This window comes from Parasteatoda tepidariorum, chromosome 6 (assembly GCF_982258835.1).
Source record: "Parasteatoda tepidariorum strain Cologne lab strain chromosome 6, Ptep-v5.0, whole genome shotgun sequence".
NCBI classification, from domain to species: Eukaryota; Metazoa; Arthropoda; class Arachnida; order Araneae; family Theridiidae; genus Parasteatoda; species Parasteatoda tepidariorum.
This window is the reverse complement of record NC_141760.1, coordinates 4762663-4787555: the sequence shown is the minus strand read 5'-3', so window position 1 is coordinate 4787555 and position 24893 is coordinate 4762663. Positions and strand designations below refer to the sequence as shown.

The 24893-nt window shown below is 28.6% G+C and overlaps 1 protein-coding gene across 1 annotated transcript in view; it reads left to right on the top strand.

The window, feature by feature from the left end:
• Window positions 1-24893, top strand: part of LOC107454766 (dopamine receptor 1) — a 328591-nt gene that overhangs the window by 23057 nt on the left and 280641 nt on the right. Inside the window, exon 2 of the mRNA XM_071179038.2 lies at window positions 19408-19795. The gene's annotated coding sequence lies outside the window, so the exon portion shown is untranslated. The remainder of the gene's footprint in view (window positions 1-19407; window positions 19796-24893) is intronic.

Below are 24893 nucleotides of genomic sequence, written 5' to 3'. Positions count from 1 at the left end.
AATTTTGTTGGTTTGTAAAAAAATGAAATTTTAGTTTTAAATAAAAGTAATTTGAATTTCAGCTGACTAATTATTTAAATTTGCAGGCAGTTATATGGCTTTATAAATTCAAGCATCTTAGACTACTATCTTCTAAAAATACGAGTATGAGTTCCCATAAATAATTTTTACTAACTGTAGAATTTGGATAAGTGTTATTTTGAGATGATTTAATTCAATCTATTAAAATTATAGAAGAATTATGCATTTGAAACTTTCTTTTAAAGCTTAACAAAAGAAGCAATTACTGCCGAAGGTTTAATATTAAAAACTTCAGGTTGATAAATGATTTCTACTAGTGAAAAAAATTTTATTTTATACATTATTCTTCATATAATATATATAATATCTTTATGTATATTATATTTTTTATATAGTGAGTCTAAAAATTAATAAACTAGGTGGTCCGTATAACACCTCACCTTCGTAAGTGCTAAAAAAAATTTAGGTTGAGCTACATAAGCCTGAAGTGCAAAATGTCGCATCTTTGATTGATAAATTAATACTTCTAAAAATACAAAAATATAAACTTGAGGTTACGAAATAGTAGCTTAAGGTAGAACATGGAACACATGAAGTTAATAAAAAATAACCTTTCCAAGTATTGAAAATACACTTCAGGTTGATTTATAACAACCAGAAGTGTAAAATGGCAAACCTTAGGTTGAAAAATATATACCTCTACAAGCATAAAATTATATACCTGAGGTGGAAAAATAATTACCTGAGGTAGAACAAAATACATTTGAGGTTGATTTATAATAACCTGAAGTGTAAAATGATACACTAGATTTTGAAAAATATATACCTCTACAAGCATAAAATTAGATACCAGAGGTTGAAAAATAATTACCTTAAGTCGAACAAAATACACCTGAGGTTGATTTATAATAACCTGAAGTGTGAAATGACATACCTTAAGTTGTTGAATAAATACATCCACTATTGTAAAAATATATACTTTAGGCTGATAAGTAATAGCCTAAGGTTGAAAATGAAGCTCTTTAAAGTAGTAAATATCGACCTCTCCACAGATGAAAAATTAAACACCTCAGATTGAAACATATATACCTCTGGAGGTATATTTAAGGTATATTTGAGGTTGATTTTGAGGTATTCATTTGCACCCTTTTCAACCTTAACGACGTATTTAAATAACAACCTCCTTTATACCTTTAAAATATACCTCGTTTATACCTCATTCATACCTCGATTTTTTCATGAGGGTAAGTCGATATAATACGCTGAAATCACAGATAGCCGGCAACCTTACGAGTATGTCATATAGTTCTCATAATAATGCATAAAATAATATAAAAAGTATTAACCAGACAGTTATGGTGATACAGAAATTAGCACACCTATGGAATTAATAAATCAGATGTGTCAGTTTGGAATAGAAAAAGTGTTTACTGTTCCTTCGGAAATGTGACCTATTGTTCTTGCAAAGTGGTAATCGTCTAAGAAGGAGGATTGAGTTCAGCTACACGTCTTTCTAAAACATTCTAAACATGCTCGATTAGATTCAAATCTGGGGATCAAGTTGGCCACTCCATGCGCAGAATTGCTCGCTGCTGAAAATAATCATCCACTATGCAAGTCCCGGGTGGCGTAGCGATGTCCTTCTGTAGCACGAAATTATCACCTATTGCACCAAGGCTGTGAAGGCTACCATAAACAGCAAGGGTGTAATCACTATACTTATGCACATTCATAGTTCTACGTCGAAAGACATGCAGGTCTGTTGTGCGTCCACCCAAATAAGTTTTACTCACAGAGACATTACCTCCTTGGTACATATCTCTTTCACGGATTTTTGATGGATGAAAAATCAAAAGTGGTCTATAATCAAAAGTGGTCAATAATAGATAATAATGATTAGTATGATCACTCTGCAGACTTCTAAATTCAATTATCATTAACTGAAAAATTGAATTTTGCAGTTAAATAAATAATCCCAAGAAACTTAAGCGGTGAGATTAAAAGCTTCATAAATATACAATTCGTAAATAACAGTTGACATGTTTCGATATCTCAAAAATAGGCGCCCATTTTCAAGACTTGCCAGACGTGAAGGTGAAGAAACAGAAGTGATTTGAAATATAAGACATAAAGTTGTCAACAAAAAAGAGAAAAATAACTGTGAGAAATAAAATTAAAAAAACTACAGTAGCACACAGTGGGACAAAATCAGAAAAATGCTGCTAAAATTTGAAAATTAACTTCAATGTTCTAAAAGTTGATCACCTATAAGTTTTTTGGGTCGCTGATTTCAAATATGAAGTCAAAATTTCAAAAAAAAACAAAATGGCGGATGATTATTGAAAAAATTGTAAATAAATAAATAAAAATTCTTTACTAGTAGTTCTTGAGATCTTTGATTACAAATTTGTAGTTAATTATTTTAATAAATAAAGTAATAGATGTAAAATCGCAAATATTTCTCAAAACAAATTTCAACTAAATAAATTGAATCAAAATATTTAAGATTGTTAATTACAAATTCGATTATCGAATTTAAAAAAAATAATGAATCTATTTTGCTAGATATAGAAAATTTTGAAAATGTTATAACAAAAATAATAATCTCAAGGTTATTTTCATAATTTTTTTTATTCACGAATTATTATTTTTATTAAACAACGTTTATTAAAAATCGATATATCAGCCAAATTCGCAAATATTCGCAGCTAATTTTCTTTTAGTTCTTGAGTATATATACCAAACAAATGTACACATTTTTTTTTCTCGGCTACGTAAGGCTTTGTTTTAGAGCACCCTAAAGTTACAATTTCATTGTACAGGGCAGAAATAGGAAAATGGCTCTTGTTTTAATAGTATTTATATAAAATAATGAACTCATATGTATCTTAAAAATACATTTATGTATAAATCATGCATAGTTTTAATGGTTAATAGTTTAATTTTTATTTACTATAAGGATTTATCATATTAATAAAAATGTAACTGAAAAATTTTAATTTTTTTCATTTCGACTTTGTTTCTATTTAATTGCTATTTCCATTAATAAACCAAAAAAAAACAAAAACAAAATACATCGCCATATTCCTTGGACATTTTACTACAAAAAACCATATTGAAATTTTTTTCTTATAACTTCATTTTTTTTAATTTTTGACCGCGAAAAAATGATTTTTGTTCCACAGTGTAGCAGTGAGAGAAAAAGCGATGAAATACAGAACAATAAAATAACAACAAAACCCTGAAGGGCCGAGAGGGTCAAATCAATGCAAAATGCATTTCCACTCGGTATAGAGATATGGATATTGTCGTTAACAAGGGAATCAGCATTCATATGAATAAAATAAGATTCCAGGGCATCAAGATAGACTGAGATGGAAATAATTTTGGTATTGTCGAAAGTAAGAATTGCGTTAGTTTATTTTCTATTATACTCCCAGTTTGCGTTATTTTTATGAGATGGAAATAAATTGCATAACATTGATGCATAAAAACAAAAATAGTTTTCCTTTTTGATAGTTTTTAAAGTGCAAAAGTGCTGTATAAACAAATAATATTGGTCAATGTTCGCAAATTTTTATTCAATACTTATTAATTGCAATTCTGACTTTTGTTGTTTAAATAAGTGAGATTGCTAATTTTTGTTGCTTGAAATTTACATTTATATAATTTAATTGAGAGGGAATTGAAAAAAATGTCACAGGCTCCATAAAGAATACAAGTTAGTTTACTTTTTAATATATTTTAAATGTTAAAAATCTCCTATAATAGATAATATTGTTGAATTGCATAAATTAAGCCTTTATTAAATGAAGATTGAAAGACTTGCCCGGATAAAATTATTTAAAAGTGATGCAATCAATCGTGTCTAGACGGCAATACATTTTACTCTAATTCTTCAGATTTATTCGAACGGACTCTTTAAAATCTGGAGGCGAAGTTTAGAAAATTTTGTAATTACGTTACTTAAAGGGTTTATAATGCATACACTTAAACCACTACTAACAACTTCTTAGAAAAGAAGTAAGAAAAAATAATATTTGCTTCTTTTCTCTGAATAATATTCGAAATTAGATGAAGTAAAAATACTTTTAAAAATTACATTATGGTATATAGTTATAAGGTAAAGAAATGTGATGATACGTGGTGTTAATATTAATCCATTTTTTTTTTTTACAAATTAAAAACCATATGTCAAAAATAAGTTTACATTTTAGGTTTCGAAAAAATATAGATTTTTTCCATGATTCGAGTGGAATTAATACAAAATCTTTATTAAATGCTAAAAATATTAACTTTTTTTTCCTTTGAAAGTATTATTTACATAAGTTTTATTTTTAAAATAAATGATTGTGATTTTTAATGTTAACTGAAAAGTATGCATGATCCATGTTGTTACTAGCTTTAAATATTTCTAGAATTATTGTCAATAAAGACAAAAAATGTACGCAGAATGAATAAATGAAAATTTAAACTAGAGGAAAAAATATAATCGTAGCTTGGGGAATCATTAACTAGAAAAATGAGATTAAAATATTAAAACCTGTTTGATTGCATAAAGAAGTGAAAGTGATTATTAGAAAATGCCTAATGATTTCTTCAGGCATTTAAACTTGTTTTGTTGCTCAAAATCACATTAAAGTTGTTAGTATTGCTTTTTTTTCTTTAAATCAATATTTTGATGCCCTTAATTAATATACTTTTCTGACTTCCTTCCGATAAATATTTTAAAAAATATATATATACAGGGTTGTAATTATACAACAACCAGAAATTTTTTTTGTAGTCAAAATTTATATCAGGTCAAAACGTTAGAATGCAGGTTATAAAGTTAATCATATCATAATTTTCAAAACAATCCATTGTTTTAACCCTCCCCCCCCCCCAAAAAAAAGGTAGGTCACCAAAATTTTGATGGTCATTCTATGATCAAGTATGGTCATTCATTGAGTAAATTGGTGGGCACTTTTTCATAAATATAATTTGTTCAATCAGTAACTATTTTAAGTGTGGACTTATCATCTATATTTTAATAGGCTAGCAATATTTTGTCTCGCTAAAAACTCCCAAACTACGCAACAGAATTAAACAAATAAGGTGTCATTTTAAAGGTATTGTTATGTAGATGTGCAATAAGGTCTTAAATTATGAAAATTTCCTTTAGTTAATTAATAAAATTAATAATTTAGTTTCAACCAATGAGAATTCAGCAAATCATTTTTCGGGTGGTTCGCATAAGCATTGTTTCCGTAAGCATCGTTTGATTTAAAGCATTTCTGAATTAATAGATTGATAAACAAAAATAAGAGTGGATAAAAAAAAACGGAACTGAATTTCTTAAAAAAAGAATTCAATATCTTTAGTTCCTTTGATAAATTTTTAGTTTCATGATAAATTTTTTGTTTCGTTGCAATAGAATGGCAATGGCATCGTGCGAATATTCAAACCAAAACAAACGTGCGAATATTCAAACCAAAACAAACTTTCTACAAACAATTATTTTGATTTGAGATTTAAAACGATATCTTAGTTATTTAGTTCTATTTTTATTTATTTAGTGCCTGCTGCCTAAATAAAATGCCAGCTATCAGGCGTCGAAATATCTCTGGCAGACGTCAGAGAAATGAATGGCGGAATTCTAAACGGGAAAGCATTTCTCGCCGAAGGGAATCGCCACCTCTACAAATTCGAGATTTTTGCAAATCTGCATTGACTGTTCATGACGATTGTGACCCCTTTACTATTGGATCTATGACTTTTATTTGTAACTTTTGTCATGCTAAGCGTTTTATGTTAGAGAAGACAGGAAGTAGCAATGAATATGGTATTTGCCGTCAGAAAGGCAAGGTTGATCTTCCTTTATTGTCGCATTCACAATATTTTGAGAATTTGATTACTGGTGTAACATCTTTAGACCATACTGCAAAGAAACGATCCCAAAATTATTTGGACAATATTCGCTCCTATAATTCTGCATTTGCCATGATAAGTTCTGAGAAACACTTAGATGAAAGTGTAACCGGTGGAATGTATCATTTTAAAATCCATGACACATTTCAAAAGTTCAGGGACACTACTGCCATTTATTTTTGACATAATTCAATTTCCGGTGATTCTATTTTTCGCAATGACAATAAACAAATCCTCATAAAAATGACGCTTACCCAAAACATGCGAACCTTGCAAAGTTAATGGGATTGTATTAAATTTCTAAATAAAATTGTCAATGGTACATTTGGTGATCTTATTGAGATATATTCTCTGCTACAGCTCCAAATTTCTCAGCTACATGAAGAAAAGATAATCAAATTGTGAAGGGGGCAGAGAAGTGTATAAATTTCATTAAGTAATTGATTTCAATATCTGACATTTTTATTTTAAAATTTAAATGTGTTAAAATATTTTTATAAGATTGCGAAGCAATATGCAATGGAACTGCGAAGCAGTTCTGGGGGTTGGCGAGCGTAGCGAGCAGGGGGCGGAGCCCCCTAGTTAAAAATTATTGTTGTATAATAACTTTCTTTTACTTATAATCACTTGAATTCAACAACATAGAGTAATTACAATTAAAAATTATTTTTGAAATATTCAAGGAAAAACCATTATGAGACGCAATATGAAAGAAATAAAACTCTCGAATTTAATAGCACTATCTTATGTATGAATATAGAATGTGTAGTTAATTATTAAGTGAAACTGATTGCATTTTGAAAAATGTATCTTATCTACAATTTCTTAATATTTTTATGTATTTCCAGATTTTATTTCACTAAAATTTGCTAATTGTCGCCTGAGGCAATTTTAAGAGCTCTTCCATTATTCATAAATACACATATTTTAAATATTTATACATATAAGAGGTTTATTTTTTACATGTAAACAGGGAATTTACGAACCATATACTGATAGAGTTCACAATTAGGCTGATGGTTTACAAAATTTTATAACAAGAAAACAGTTAAGATTCAAAGACTTTTACTTGGTAGGGAATACATTTTTTAAAGCTAAGTTTCTGGCTTTGGTTAAAAAAAATTTCGTATACGTGTCACTGAAAACTTCTATCTTTTTAACGTTGCGTTTTGATATGCTAGGGAGATTTTGCACTTTTGCGTTGGCTTCTGTACGCTCCCGTTCGTAAGATTAAAACAATTTCGAATGGTTGCATTTAAATTAGATGCTAGGGCCAGGATAGCTTGGTCGGTAGGGTGCTGGGCCCATGACCGACAGTTCGTGGGTTCGAACCCCGCCGGTCGTTGGGGGTACTGGATTGGAGATCGATCGTTCTCTGATTCAGGTCAAAATTACGATCTGTGGACGAATGAATGGATGTATGAATGCTTCAGCCCTATAAACGGGTGTGACGTATGGTGTGACAGAAGTCGAATTCTTGGCCATAGATGGCGTCACTGAAAAACAAGAAATGCACACTCTGCCTTAAATTTGCTCGGTTTCACCAAGCAGGCTTGCCCGTGTGTCAAGTCGCGTTAGAAACAACAACAAATTAGATGCTACGTATCATTTAATTATGTTTGCTGGATTTATATTACAAAGATACAAGCATGCTGTTAATAGCTGTTAAATGTTGTTTTTTGTTTAAGCCTACCTTCGAATTAAAAACATGGGCATGAAATGCGAATTCGAAGAAATGTATTTAAGAAATTTAGAAGTGAATCATGTGATCTTATAACCAATAGTTCATTTAATTAGAAATACTTTTATTGATTTTTGTTTAAAATTATGGTCTTGTTTAAAATAATTGCGCTAGTTTCACAAGAAACTAGATATATCTTCGCTATTTTAAAATTATGAATTATATTTATTTTAACTATGCAATTTAGTTAAAAGAAGTTAAATAATCAATATTAGCTCAATAATATTTTTTTTAAATATTATTAATAATAATAAGCTGCATCGAATTCTCACCAAATTTTTCTGCTCACAGATCTGCAGCTTTACACAAAGCAACACATTTTGAATCGTATACCACAGCTTTAAGGAGATAATCTACGTCCATTGTAAATGTTTGCTTTGATTTTATGGTCCAAGTTAAAATGATATTCCACTACGTTAGCGTATTAATTTACGGATTTTTGCAAAATCTCTTATTTTCACATACATAAGTTTGATATTTGTTTCACGGGCTCATGCATGATTACTTGAAATCTTACGTAGTGGAGTGTACGGCAGCTAACGTAAATTTACGAAATCTCCCTAATAAGTTTTCGTTCTCCGATTACGACTTGTGATTATAGATAATAGTGAACACTTCGAAAAGCCTCATGTTACGAAAATCTCGTAACATGATTTTCATTCATTGAAAGATTTCGATAACTCGTGTTGTGGCTTTTAACTGTTTATTATTTAATTATTTATTTTGATTTCTAAGTTTATTGCTAGTGCCATCTGTTGAAAAAATTTTGAATTAAAAGTAGGAACTCTTGAGAAAAAAAATGTCTAATTGTCATTCTTTGCTGCAATTATTATAATAATATTAAAAAAATATTCTTCTTTTTTTATTTTTTATTTTTTTTAAAAAATTAGACAGACTAATTCATGACAGCATAGAAATTTTTGTTTTGTTTCATTCTTTCTTATTTTTATTTTGTTTTGCTCCTTGCTTTCATCCTTTTCCAATTGCCTCGTTTGTATCTTCTTTATTCTGACCTTTATTTATTTATTTTTTTGTTTTGTTCCTTTCTTTTATTTTGCTTTAAGTTTGGATTTCATGGCTTCAGAAAGCAAGGAATATATTTTTTGAGTTTAATAATAAGCTGTTTTGCCATTGAAATCCGACAGCTAAAAAAAATTATGATTAATTAAAAAAAATTGTTTTTCTGAAAAAATAAATCAACGTAAACTAATAGGCAACACTTATTCACAATTGGTTAGCCATAATAGGATTTTGGCAAACGTGTATTTGCAAGAAGCATTTTAACAATAATTGAAATTTGTGTTATAAAGTTTAAATAAAAGTTTCTTGCGTTACTAAACTTAGCAAAAAAGTATTATTTATGAATTAATAGAAATAATATCTGATCTTAAAAATGAATTAAGATTAACAGCTATTATTAATTTCAGAAGCTTGTAATAAATCATATTTATTTTGAGCTTTTTCATAACTGTACAATATATAAGCATATTTAAATTTTTTTTAGTAATTTAAACTTAGCTTAATTTAAAGTATAAATATTTAATACTTTAAACAAACAATCAATTTTTATCCATTATGTGTAACTAACGCGTGTTTCTTTACTAAAATCTCAGAATTAATTTTGAAAGATTTTAATTCTTCTTTAAAATATAAGAAAAAAAAATATTTTCCTCATTAATTAGTTAAAAATATTTTTTTTTTAATAGTGTGTCAGTTTTAAGAGTTACGATGATTTTATTTTGTTCGAAAAATTATTTTAATTTTCAGATATATATTGTGGAAATAGAATTTAATTATAGCTTTATCCTTTAATTCCAATTTCATTAACAATGTTAAAGCAGGAATCTTCATCGGAATAGGGTAAATATAAAGATATTAAAAGTTAGTAATAATGTATGTTTGCAATTTGTAGCTATGTTAAGAAATAATTTGATTGGTTCACAGTCTGGTGAATATAGAATTATCGATATTGAGTGTCGGCTCTAAATTAGAAGCCAGACATCAATGAAATATTGAGTCAGCTTTATAGGGAAAATATACCATAACATTTTAGATATATATGGTATTTATGTGGGATATAGGGCAGAAGGAATGCTTATTGAGGACGTTCCCTTACAGGTTCTTAGAACGAAATATAGGTTAGTTTTTATTCAGTTAAATTTTTAAATAAATATTTCAAAAATTAAATTTAATCTCGATTCAGTTTTTTTTAATTTAATTTCATTACTATTATTAAATTAATCTTTATAAGGTTATCGTGAAGATAGATATTTCTTTAAAAGCTGTTTTGATGCATGCTAGTAATTTGTAGCTATATTAATTTATAATTTGATTGGTTCACAATCTGATGAATATAGAATTATCGATATTGAGTGTCGGCTCTAAAATCGAAGCCAGACATCAAAGAAATATCGAGTGTGTTTCATTGGGAAAAGCTAAATGCATCAGAACATTTTTGGATGTATAGGTTATTTATTTGGGATGTAGGGCAAAAGGAATGCTTGTTAAAGGATTCTTTTACAGGTTTTTAGCACAAAATATAGTTTGTTTTAATTCATTTTAACTTTTTAAATAAATATTTCACAAATTAAATCCCATCTCGACTTAGTTTATTTCGGCTCAGTGTTGTTCATTTTTTATTTTATAATCGTTATTGAATAGCCGAAAAAATTTTGGATTTTTTTTAGAACTGCTGTGGCTCAGGGGATAGAGCGTTCGCCTTTCAATGAGGTAAACCGGGTTCGAATTCCAGCAATGGCAGGTCGATTCGAATTACGCATATGGCTCGCACTGACTACAGTACTGACGTAAAATATCCTCAGTGATAGATAAATCGTAGATTAGTGTCGCCTTGCCGTTGGGCTAACCGTGGAAGATTCTCGAGGTATTCTTCTCCATGTAACGCAAAGGTGGGTTAGTGCCCTCAAAAAGACCTCCACGAAGGCAACATTTATCTCAATACGTGATCCAGTAGTTCTTTTGTCTTTTACATTGGGTTCAAAATTACTCATTAGAGCCGCGGTTGCTCAGGAGATAGAGTGCTCGCCTCTCAACGAGATGGCCCGGGTTTGAATCCCAGCAATGGCTGTGATTTGTAGCACGAGGAAGGTTACTGTCAACATTAGAACATTCTACGACAAATCGTTCTAGCAGGATGAGCGAAAAACCTAATGGAATTTTCTGATTGGTTAAGCGTTAGCCTTTGTTTTAAATTTAACGAATCAATTTTCGCATATTTTAAGGACACACCAGTGACAAATGCTGGCTTATAGCTTCGTTTGATCAAAAAATAGTTTATAGCAAGTATTTAAATATTTAATTATTTTATATTCGCTATGCCAGATGAATTCAATGAACATTACGTGGTAGCACGCGTGGTCCATGTCACAAAATTTACACTTTGTCTGATGCCACGTGCTTTTATTTTATTTATATTAATTCTTTTATACGTGTTACGAAATAATTACTTATTTAAAACCAACGATAATGGATGGGAAAAAAATATTTATGTGTTCAAAAACAAAAATTAACACGTTGAATGCCATGGGGGTCACGTCACCGGTGACCGGCACCAAGTTTGTTCGTAGTGTCACGGGGGTCACCGATGACCTCAGTAAATAAAATGTGTCACGAATGATTACGATAATTAACTGTTTTGTTGTAAATAATAATTCATCAAAATAAGCAACGCATACTAGAAAATCAGTTTGGCCAGACGGGCAAGCCATGTAAAATTAGTGTGGCATTCAACGTGTTAATGGGAAAGGGGTACTAATTTATTTAGGAGAAGCATAAGAAATTGACGCCAATGAGGCTTAATTACGCCAATTAGGCTTAATTAATTAAGGTAATATATGCATATTGAAGTAAAAGATAAGCATTATGCTAGAAAACAAAAGAAATGGAGGAATGGCATTTATTCTTCTAGAAGAACCGTAGGAAATCACCACACTATCATTGACGTCAATGATGTTTTAATAAATGTTGGTAATATGTAGATAAATGAAATAAAAAAAGTAACTTCCGAACTTAAAAGCAGAAATAAGTAGAAAAGATACTTATTCGCGTTTTGGGAAACAGTAAAAAAATCTGCATATTATTATTGACACTAATGCTCAATTAATATTGATAACGTGAATTAATTGAAATAAAATAAAATAAGTTCAATATGTGCTAAAAAGCCAAGCTCATGGAGGAAAGATTAATTGGAAATTCGTTTAAGAAAACCGTAGAAAATACGTTATACATACGGTAATACGTACTGCTGGTATCATGGTAATTGGCGAATTGGTTTTGATAAGAATTCAACAACGGGTTTTTCGCAGTTTCAGAATATTTTTTTCCAGTGGTAACTAAGATAGTGTATTAATATTTTAAAGAATTAGAATTAAAAAAAAAAATTTCCCACCACTACTTATAAACATTTTAAGAGTAAATTAAAGGTCAGATAGAGTAATGGTCATTCTCCAAATTCCTCATGAAGCTCTAATAAAATTTTTTTTAAAATTCGGCTTTAGTTGGCTGCCACTGACAAATATATATAAACTCAAATGTTGTAGGGTTATGCAATAGGCACCAAATATACTTATATACAGTGGTGGCCAAAAGTGTGGACACTTTTTGAAAGTTTCATGTTTTTCAACTTTGTGTGCTTGTAGAATATATTAATTTTCACTTAAAAATAAACGTTTATATATCAAATTGAAGGTAATTTAATGTAGAATTTAATAATAAGTACAGTATTACAATATCTGTATTACAAAAAAAGTTATGCAATTAATAGTAAGATCTATCTTAGATTTGTATTTTTTTAAAGTGATACTTACACAATCAATACTTAGTAGGATAACCCTTATTTTTTAAGACAGCTTCACAGCGTCTTTTCATCGAGTGAACGAGTGCTTGGAGTTCATCTTTCGTAATCACATGGTGCAAAGAATCAATTATAGCTTCACTTAGTTGTCTTTTATTGGATGGACATTTTTTTCGTACAAGAATTTTCAAACATCGCCACAAATTTTCAATTGGATTGAGATCAGGGCTGTTTCCTTGCCATGGTAATATATCTATGCCTTTATTTTGAAAGCATGCTTTGCGTACTTTTGCTGTGTGGCATGGAGCTGAATCATGCTGGAAAATAAATGGTTCGTTGTTGGGGAAGAGATCCCTGATGGAAGGTATCAATTTTGGTTTCAGGACAGTTTCGATGTATTTTTTGACATTCAGGATGCCAAATCAGGCCGAAAAAAATGCACAAGTGCTACTACCGATAGAAAAATTTAATGGCTATGCCTTCAAGATAGAAAAATGTCATCGGATGCCATTAGATGTGAAATGAATGCAGCGGGTATTGCAGTAAATTCAAAAACAATAAAAAGAAGGTTATCAGGATTTGGACTACAATCTAGAATTCCAATCAAAAAACCATATTTAAATCAAAAGCAACGCGAAAAACGAGTTAAGTCGGCAAAACAACACATTAAATGGTCAGAAAATCAATGGAAGCAAGTAATCTGGAGTGATGAGAGTAAAATATCGCTCTTTGGAAGTGATGGTAGAAAATACGTGCGACGTAGAGTATGCGAAGCGCTTCATCCTGATTGCATTGAAGCAACTACAAAAAATCCAACAAATGTCATGATTTTGGCATGCATGTCTGCAGATGGTGTGGGCTGAATTCAAGTGATTGATGGCATCCTGAATGCCAAAAAATACATCGAAACTTCCCTGAAACCAAAATTGATACCTTCTATCAGGGATCTCTTCTCCAACAAAGCACCATTTATTTTTCAGCAGGATTCAGCTACATGCCACACAGCAAAAGTATGCAAAGCATGCTTTCAAAATAAAGGCATAGATATATTACCATGGCAAGGAAACAGCCCTGATCTCAATCCAATTGAAAATTTGTGGCGATGTTTGAAAATTCTTATACGAAAAAAACGTCCATCCAATAAAAGACAACTTATTGAAGCTATAATTGATTCTTGGCACCATGTGATTACGAAAGATGAACTCCAAACATTCGTTCACTCGATGAAAAGACGCTGTGAAGCTGTCTTAAAAAATAAGGGCAATCCTACTAAGTATTGATTGTGTAAGCATCACTTTAAAAAAATGCAAGTCTAAGATAGATCTGACTATTTGTTGCATAACCTTTTTTGTAATACATATATTGTAATACTGTACTTATTATTAAATTCTACATTAAATTACCTTCAATTTGATATATAAACGTTTGTATTTAATTGAAAAATAATATATTCTACAAGCACACAAATTTGAAAAACATGAAACTTTCAAAAAGTGTCCACACTTTTGGCCACCACTGTAGGTATAAAATATTATATTGATTGATTTGGGGATTTTTAAAACTGCAACAATCAGTTTTAATATCTATACTTTGGAATTAAGTGTTTCACGGCTACTCGAAAGGTACCTGAGAAAATCACATAATAGTGGTAAATTTTAGTTATTGTAAATCGGTTGAGAATAATAGCATCATGCCAAGAGAAGCTAAGTACATTTTATCTTTATTCTAATGGTATGAATTACAAACAACGAGCTTTGCTTTCTTCAATAACATAAAGCCACCGAAGATTAGAGCATATAACATTAAATTTTAAGAGAAATTGAGATTATTTTAGCTATATTAATTGAAAAACTTAGTCGAAGAACAAGGTAAGGGACATTTTCAGGGTAAAGAAAGAACACATGTATCCGTATTATTTTATTACCAATTTATTAGAAGGTGCGACTAATAATTCTTTGCTTTATTTTATTTACCGCTACCTAATCTATCTATCTCTCTCTCTCTCTCTCTCTCTCTCTCTATATATATATATATATATATATATATATATATATATATATATATATATATATATATATATATATATATATATATATATAGGATGATTTTAAAAAGATGGGCAAAATTTTAGTAAGTGATAGTACAAACCCAAGAAAGCAATTTTTATCAAAAAATGCATGGTCGAAAACAAAGCGCAAAACCGCTAGAGGGCGTCAAAGTTTATGTTCTTATATGAGGCAAAAACACACAAAGAACGATGAAGTTAAGTTATAAAAGCAAATTTAATGGCATGTGATTACAGCGGCTATGCACGCAGTGCAATGGCGAAGAAAATATAGGTGAACATTCTGAAACACACCAGGCAAATCACGAACTTTCCCTGCAGCGGCCGAAAGCTTGGCGACAAGTAACGCAGCGCAGTAATTCGAAACAGGAATGGAGCCTTCACGTTTGCATCAAACAACTTTCCAAATGAGCGAGCACCTTTGCGTCTTGTTTTCGACCATGCATTCTTTGATAAAAATTGTTTGCTTGGGTGTGTACTATCACTTCCTAAAATTTTGCCCATCTTTTTAAAATCACCCTGTATATATATATATATATATATATATATATATATATATATATATATATATATATATATATATATATATATATATATATATATATATATATATATATAAATATATATATATATATATATATATATATATATATATATATATATATATATATATATATATATATATATATATATATATTTATATAATATATATATATATATATATATATATATATATATATATATATATATATATATATATATATATATATATATATATTTATATATATATATATATATATATATATATATATATATATATATATATATATATATATATATATATATATATATATATATATATATATATAATTTATATATATATATATATATAAAACTTTAACTCAATAATGGAGGGAAAACGAGTAATGCAGCTATTCTAAAACATTTTGAGATATTGTGCTCCTCGGTTATTATATTATACGATAACGTGTTTCATTTCTATATATATATATATATATATATATATATATATATATATATATATATATATATATATATATATATATATATATATATATATATATATATATATATATATATATATATATATATATATATATATATATATATATATAATTTTAGAAATAATTTATATGGCAATGGTACTTGATCTTGACTAAAAAACGTTGCCCGGTATATATTTGCCAGATACTTCAAACACTGATGTTTCTTCTAATCTATCGTCAGTAAGTATTAATAATCGAATAAATGTAATTATAACCACGAATAAATTAATATCAAATTGGATGTAATAAATATTTCGGACATTCACCAAAGCGACTATGTGATGTCAGCATTCACCGGTGAAAGTCAACAACCACCGATTTCATTCATTCACAGTAACATGCACATCATTTACATAATAACCTCATCAGGACGTTTATTTCATACTTTGCCTAAATAGCATCTGGCATTATGTATAATGCTTAGGCAAAGTATGTAATACTTCTCATGTTTCATACTTTGCCTAAAAACGTCAGCCATTATATATAATGCCGGCATTTCATGCTTTTCCTGTCCCATATTCAAGGGCAAAAGTAATTGAAAATTGGTACTAATTAGCTTAGAAGAGACTTAAGAGAATTGACACTCGAAATTATTATTGACGACAATGACGCTTAATTTAGGTAATATATGCATATTGAAGTAAAATAAATTAACTATGTATTAGAACTCAAAAGTAATGGAGTAAAGATATTTATCTGGAAGAACTATTACAAATCATCATACTATCATTGACGACAATGATGCTTAACTAATGTTAGTAATATATTAATTGATATTAAAAAAAATTGCTTACTAAAAAGCAAACTTACAGGAGAAATATACTTATTCATTCTGGGGAGCCGTGAAAAATCACGATATTATTATTGACACTGATGCTTAATTAATATTGATAATACAAAGTAATTGAAATAAAATAAAACCAGCTATGAACTAAAAAACAAAGTTAAAGGGGAAAAAAAAGGGTTAATAGGGAATTCGTTTCGGAAAAGCGTAGAAAATCGCCATTTACGGATGACGCTTACTTATTGTGCACTACTGACGTTAATATGTTCTAATGGTATTATGGTAATTGATGCAGTTTTGATAAGAATTCTACAACTGGTTCTCCGTCATTTCAGATATTATTTTTTTCAGTAATAGTAAAGATAGTGTATTATTATTTTAATGGATTAGAATATAAAGAATTTTGTTTCCTTACTACTTAAATATTTTAGTAGTAAATTAAAGGTCGTATAGAGAAATGCCCATGCTCCAAAACTCTTATCAAGATCTAATAAGAATTATGCTTTTTTTAAAAAAAACATTTCGGCTTTAGTTGGCTGTCGCTGACAAATGTATTATTCACATAACTTAAATATTGAAGGGTTATTCATTATGTTCCTAATACTCAAAAAAAAGGTAATCTTGATGTATTTGGTGATTATTAAGACAGCACTAATACTTAGCAGTGTTCATACTCATACTTTGGAAATAAGCGTTTTATGGTCCTCGAAAGGGATATGTACCTTAGAAAATTACTTGATAGTGCAATAGCATCATGCGAAGTGTTACTAAATGCATTTTATCTTTGCTCTAATGGGATTAACTACATAAGACGGCTTTTGAAAACTTCAATAACGCAAAGCTACGAAAAAGGGCAACAAATAATATTAAATAATTTTTTTTAATTATTTTAAATAGATTAATTAAAAAACTTAGTGGAAGAACCAGGTAAGTAACATTTTGTAAAAAGTTACATCTGAACAATTTTATTACCAATTTATTAGAAAGAGGGAAAAATATTCCTTTGTTTTAATTTATTTACCCCTGCCTAATTGGAAATAAAAAACCGCGCAAGCATACTGAAAACTGATGTAATTAGTTATGTTAAGACTTGAGTGAAGGCAAAAACAGTTCTGTAACATTAATCCGTGTTGATACAACCACTTCTTTTAAATTTTCTCTGATTCATTAATTCCCCTAACAATTTCACTTACCTGGTTCTTCCACCAAATTCTTTAATTGAATCGGTATATGATTTTCAGTTTTGATCATGATTTCGTAGTGTTTCTGAATACTGTTTTATTTATTTTTTACTCTCCCCGTACGAAGAACGGGTATACAAGCTAGTGTCTTATAAAAGAGTATTAAGCATAAATAAAAGAAAGAGTATTAAACACGAAATAAAATGGCAAGCACTTGCTTATTTCGCATTTCTTAAATTAAATATTCACTGTGGAAAAATGCATACAAACAAATTAAAGAAAAAATGCTATGGAATTTGAAACTAGCTCATGTAAACACGAATAAATATTTCTTAATTATTCTCTTAGAAATAATGCAAGCCAATTTCTTATTCAAAACTATTTAGAACATATGTGTAAATTAAGTTTCACAGCAAAGTTCAGATCCTTAAAGTAATGAAGTAGTTACTAAATTCCATAGTAGTTCGTAGTCATTACTTTTTTAAAAAAAAGATTGTAGTTAACTACATTTGTAACAAAGTATTTGTAGTAAACTACAAAAATAATGTAGTTTATTCGACCACTGCTTCTTCCATGGAGATAATGGTTTTTTCTGAACTTGTTTCAGATTATAGAACCTGTGTAATTTCTTGTTAAGAATTTTTGACGTCTTTTGACTCGCAAATGTTTTCCGTCTTTTTTTTTTTTTTTTTTTTTTTTTTGCCGTTGAACAGACTAATTTGAAAAGCACATATAATATATGTTGCAGATTTGCTAACAGGAACTTTTGACAGTTTTTGCTCTTTTATTATTTCTGTCACACTATAGAGTTAATTAAAAAACAAGTATTATTAGATCTAATTCAGAGTTTCTGGCAGGAACTTTTGAATCTTTTTTCATTGTCATAAAAATGACTAAATTGAAAAACAAATGCTAGTATATCTAGTGCAGAACTGTATAACTTAAAGTTCTAAATCAATAAAAGTATTTAATTTTTCTCAGAACTTCAAAAGGGAATAGTAACTGGGGGCACTCTATAATTTTATGGCGCACTATGTTTCTTTAAATACGTATATCAAACCGAATTCTCAAAGCTTGAAAATAAAATATAACTATCACCAGTGGCACATAAAAAGGTTATAATGTTGTTTTAGAATTACATTTTTTAACTAGAAAAATTTCTGATAGATTAACTTTCCTGAAATCTCCTTAAACATAAAATATGATGTTTACTAAAAAATAACACAAAATAAAAAATATGTTAACTTTCATAATATAGTGGAACATTTTGATGAAATCTTGTTTACATAGTATAAATTTATTCAATTTTATGGCTTCCTGTTTTAAAAGTGAATGCTTTTAAATCATGTTAGTTTTCATCTTATTCTTTGGGTTACAACAAATTTGTAATAAACTTTCCAAATATTTACTTTGTTTGAAGGTAATAAAGTTATTTTCTTCCCTTATTTAATAACTTTTTTTTCACGTATACTTTTTGTAATATTGGAGTGAAAAAGTTGCCCGCATATCGGCAATCTTTTTAAATTGTTTTTGGGCAAAATTTGCTTTAGAATCGTTTTCTTTATTAGAAATCTCGCCATTTCTTAAATTAAATGCAAGCTCTCTGCTAAAGAATTTCCATTTAGTTTGATTATATGGAATAAAACTTCCTCTTCAAAAAAAAAGAAAAAAAAAAAAGCGCTGCATTAAATTGGATCATAAAACAAAACGCTAGAGAAAGTTAGCGAGCAAAAGTTATCATAAACTTTTGTTTTCTGTTTGTAAATAAACAAAGAACAAAATATCGTATTGAATAAAAAATGATATTATTTATATTTTTCTTTAGGTTATCAAAGCTCCAGGAAAGGGGGAAGAATTACGTAAACTCAAACAACGACTGCCCCATCTGGAGGTGAAATTTCGAACTAGGTCGTAAAAGTGTCTTCCTCCTTACTTCGATTGGATTATTACAAACCGTCCCTAAAACGGTGGAAGAGCTCAAAACTTCGCCGCAAATTTGCCGCCGAGAAGCCGGCAAACGTTTTGATTTGTGCGCGGTTGTCTTCATCATTTGATCTAAAATATTGTTATTTCTTTTAAAAAAGAAATGTTATTTGTTTTGAGAAACAGTTATTGCAATAACACAATTCCAGCGATGTCATTTTGATTTCGGAAGCATAGAGATTATTGTTGTTGAAGTTAAGCTGAGAAGTTTGAAAACTTTTTAAATTTCTGTGAGTACATTTGTTTTTGTATTACACGTTTATGTATATTATTGTTGATATCTTTTTCTCGTTTATGTATATTATTGCAGATATCTTTTTCTCATTTATGTATATTATTGTAGATATCTTTTTCCCGTTTATTTATATTTAAGATTTGTACGTTTGTTTTATAACTATTTCAGAAATAAATTTTTTGGTGCTTTTAAATGCATTAAAATGTATTTTGATTGTTGTAATTATAAAGCAAAATTAACGATCGCAATTGGCCGCAAGTTTACTAATTATAACAAATGGGCACTAAAAAATTAAAATTTTCGTCGAAATGTGAATTTTGTTATTATTTTTAAATAAAATTGCAATTATTAATATTTATAGAAAATTATTTTATTTTATGCTTGTTGCTCAAACTTTTTCATCATTTCAAATTTTAACCTTGTTGTGTTTACCACATTTTGAGTAATGTGTTAAAATAAATGCCTTGTATTATTAATATCAATCGAATTGAAATTGTTTTAAAATTTTAATTTTTAAAAAAGCTTCATTTAATTTGTGATAGTTTAAAATTTTTTTTATTGATTCTCAGTTTTAAAATATTTATTATAAATATATTTCAGCATAATTAAATTTTTATGAGCAAAATTGTACTTTAAAATTACATAAGTAGCGTAAAAAAAATAAAGGCCATTTTGAAATGATATAAAAAAGTTAATATTATAATTCCATTAGAGTTTTAAGAAAACAAACGGAGAAGAAAGAAAAAATATGTTGCTAATATTAAGTATGAATTTCGTAAATTTAGTAAATTAAAAGAACCGGGAAATTCCTTTTGAGATTTATTTTCTTTGAAACATTTTATATTGGTACTTAATGGTGATACATTTCTATTCATTTTTATTGAACTTATATTGTACATATCTTTCAACATGAACTGTACTTTAAATTTCACTTAACTTTCAACATTAACATTTTCGGATTTTATATATTTAACTTTAGACATTTAACTTTATGTATTTAACTTGAATAAGATCAAATAAATGAGATTTCCTTTATGTATTTAACTTGGATTTGAATCAAATAATTGAGATCGTTGCGAATATTTTTTTATGCATTTAACTTTGATTTAAATCAAATAAATCAGGTTTTTAATATTTTTTTGAAAAATGCAAAACGATTATGAGCCCTAGTTGGAATATTTTTTTAACTTCTGGCATTTTAAATGGGAAGTTCAAAAATTTTTTACTTAATTTTGATTGAGGATTTTGCGTTTCCATAACAATGTGCTTGATACATATTAAAATTTCAATATTATCTTTCACTTTTTTCATCAGTATTTATTGAAAATTTGTAAAAAAACATATTTTGAATGAAAAAATGCAAATTGTGTCAAAAAGTGCTATTAAACAGCATATTGATATCATTATATACATAATTTTTTTTAAAATTCTGATTATTATTAACTGATTCAGTTGCGTATGCAAAGCTTACGCTTAAAAATGTATTAATTTTTTTTAATTTTCGAATTTCAAATTAAATTTTTCTGAAAAATGATTTAAAATCAAATAATTTTACGTATCTTAAATTTTATTAAAAATGTTGCTAACTAAATAATGAGATTACTGTTCTTAAATATTTTGAAACTCCAATTACTGTTGCATTCGGATTGTATATAATTTGCTTATAAATTAAAATTTTTAAGTAATTTTATTTTTAACTTCGAAAATTATTTTTTACTTAAATTTTTTAATCAATGCTTTAAAAAAATATCGCGATATACTTTTTTTAAGCATCAAAAGAAATTTGTGTAGTCAAAATTATAAATGTTTTGAAAATTTATACACTCGAAATTTATGAATTTTAAAATTTTCTTTTTATATTTTTCTTCAAAATACTGATTGTTACTAGTAATTGAGTTTTTGTATTTGAATAATGTATATTTAGTGGTATATTTATTGTAATATTTAGTAATCACCAGCGCTATATTAAAATTATAATGAAAATCTAGCGATAATGAAAATGAAAGAAATGCTAATGAAAATATAAGACACTTTATGAACTACAAATCTTTGGCTATTAAAATCTCTTGAGAAAACAAAATGCGTTCTTTTGTTCAACTGGCAACTAATTTCCTGTTTTCTTCTTCTTTTTTTTTTTGAAGAGTGGGAGAGCATTTTATTTTCTCTCTCAGCTCCCTTGTCGGTTTCACAAAAATTGGTTTAACCGCTCATAATCGAACTCAATTGAATGGTAAGAAATGGTGGAGCGTCTTTAGGGTCAAATGTTTCATTACTTGCACTTGGCGTCATACCACTGAAAAGCGATTGTTTTTCAATTATGGTACCCTATCCTTTCATAATACAAATAGCACGAGCAGCTCTAGCGTCATTAGAGCTTTGATTAAAAGCCGAATAAAAGAGTAGTTGAAAATGCTTGTCTTTTTTGCGACTTGACATTTCGAAAACTAACATAAATGTACTAAAAGAAAATGTATTCTTTTATAACAAAACATCCTTTTTTGAATAATTTATAACGTGATGTCAAAAACATACAATGACAAACGAAATGTTAAAAGTTAAAAAAAGAAACAAAAACTGGGGAAAGATAGTTGCTTACCTAATGCCTAATGAAAACTTAATAAAACCTAATAAAAAGAAAAAATTAAGATAACGTGGAAGAATATTGACTATGCTTTAATTCTTATGAACTTTTAATTGTTACTTTTTAAAAAAGAATGTATTAAAATGCTTTTTTCTTATTTATTTTTACAGTACTAGATTACAAATTATAGAAAGTCTTAAATAAAATACCATGCATAATTTATAAAAATTTTACTGCTTATTACCTAGCTAGATTTACTTCCCCACTTTTAGATGTTTTTAAAACAACGTCTATCGTAATCTGTAACCTCACTAAAAAACTTTCAAATATTTTTCAAAAATAAAGTAAAAAAAATATCTATATCACGGTTCAAAAATACGTATTTAATCGAGAAAAAACGAAAATATTTCAAAAATTTAGGGAATCATTATTGAAGAAGACGGAATTATCAACAGCATAACTATTTTGATTGCCCATTGAAACTGAAACTTTTTTTTTGTCATCACTTTTAAAGTTTCCTTTCCTTCGGCAAGCAAGCAAGTTCTGATGTTCTTAGTTTCTCTGTGAGCAGTTGTTTCATCTGATTTAGATAGAGTTTCTATTTCTTCCTCGCTATAAAATGAATTGCGACCCTCAATTTATATTTTCTGCTTCATTTTTGATAAAAAAAAAATAGGGTCCGACAACAGCCGAATTATTTTTCTCATTTTCATGTCACTTGTAAACTCAGCTTTTAAAATTTTTACTTAGTTTTTTTTTTTTTAAAAGATTAGCAATGAAATTAAAGATTACTTTAAATATTTTATTTTTATTCAAAAAAAGTAACTTTTTGTCTTTTTCTTTCCTCTTCTAAACCTTACAAAATCGTGTGCTTCTCCTTTCAGGGTCCTCGGTATCATATATGAGATTAGCCTTTCTATTCTAGCTTCCCAATATCAAACGGACGTGATTTCAATACGGTAATTTCATTGTAATTTGTATAAGTACGTATACGGACTTTTTAGTACATATAAACTCGGATTTTTAGAACTTGGGGAAACAATGCCTTTCTTCACTCCTTTTTGAAGGGATGAACGATTGTTGTGAAGAAAATAAAAATGTAGGGGGTAGTGGGGTAAAACCGGGTACCTCGATTTTGTCGCAATTAGTCCTGTTTTCTTGCTGACAAACTCTGAGTTATATTTCACTAGTCACGAAGAAGGACCTACTATAATGGCGTGCTGTAGTTGATTCATTCGAGGCATTCATTCTATGTCATTCTATGTCAACTTTCTATGTCAACTATGTCAATTCATTCTATGTCAACTTTCTAGTGTACTCTTGTTTTTAAGCTAGCCTTATTTATTAGTCATTATAGTTATAAAAATTATTTTTAGTCTGACTTATTATACGTTTACAAAGGACTCCTACCCTAACAAATATTAAGTATTTACTCCGATAAGTAGCAATGTTCTGTTTCGTTTCGATAACCTTCTATTTGCAGGGTGCTACTCGGTCCGGCTTTTCCCCCTCCCTTGATGTGTGCATATGCAGGGCCCAAGAAAAGTGTAGTGGACTTGAACTAAACTAATTCTGGGCCTCATTCTATAAGCACAAAAAACCTTATTTTCATATTATGTAGAATTTCAAGACCTTTTATGCAAAATATAATATATAGATGCAGCGAAATTCTCTACTCATTTCTTTTGGAAAAAGCATTCATAAACACTATGGTTTTTAAAAATAACTTTGGACGTGCCCTCAACCGTTCTGGATTCGAAACACTTGCCCTCCTTCCTTTGAATACGGCCTTGACTACATCACTTGTAAAATCACATGCATAATTTTTGTAAAATGTCATAAGAATTTTACATGCTTGCTATTTTTTCTTCACTCAATTCGACCTCCGGGATGTTTCCCATACCCTCCCCTCGCCAATAGCTCATTGTGCAGCTCTAGTGCGACGCAAATTAACAACAACAACAACAATCACTCAATTCGAGTAACTGTAAATGTCGCATAAAGTTTACATGCGTATTCGGTTTTATCTTATTAGTTAGGTAAAACCGGGTGGTTTGACTTTTACTAGAAAAAAAAAGTAATTTACAGAAAAAGTAAAACATCTACGACTTTCTGAGAATGATGTATTGTATATACTAAACTATGAATATCTTAGTTAAATTAAACAGTTTCTAACCTGAATAGTTTGGCTTCAACAGACTTTCGACTCTTAACTGCATTGTATTATCCCACTTTCTTCAAATTGTATTTTTTTAAAATTTTTTTATGCATACTTACTTTTTTTGATGAATTTGAAATATTTTGGTACACTTTCTCTATTTTGCAGTGAATTTAGTTCTGTAACATGTAGGGACATATCGTACATTATTCTTGTCTTTCGACAAATAGGATCTAACGCATTATTTATGCACTAAAAAGCGGTTAATAACGCATTTTTTTCCTTATCCTCTATTAAACACGTTATTACTCCTATCTGTGTAACCAGTGTAATACAGCTAAAAGCTAACGATGA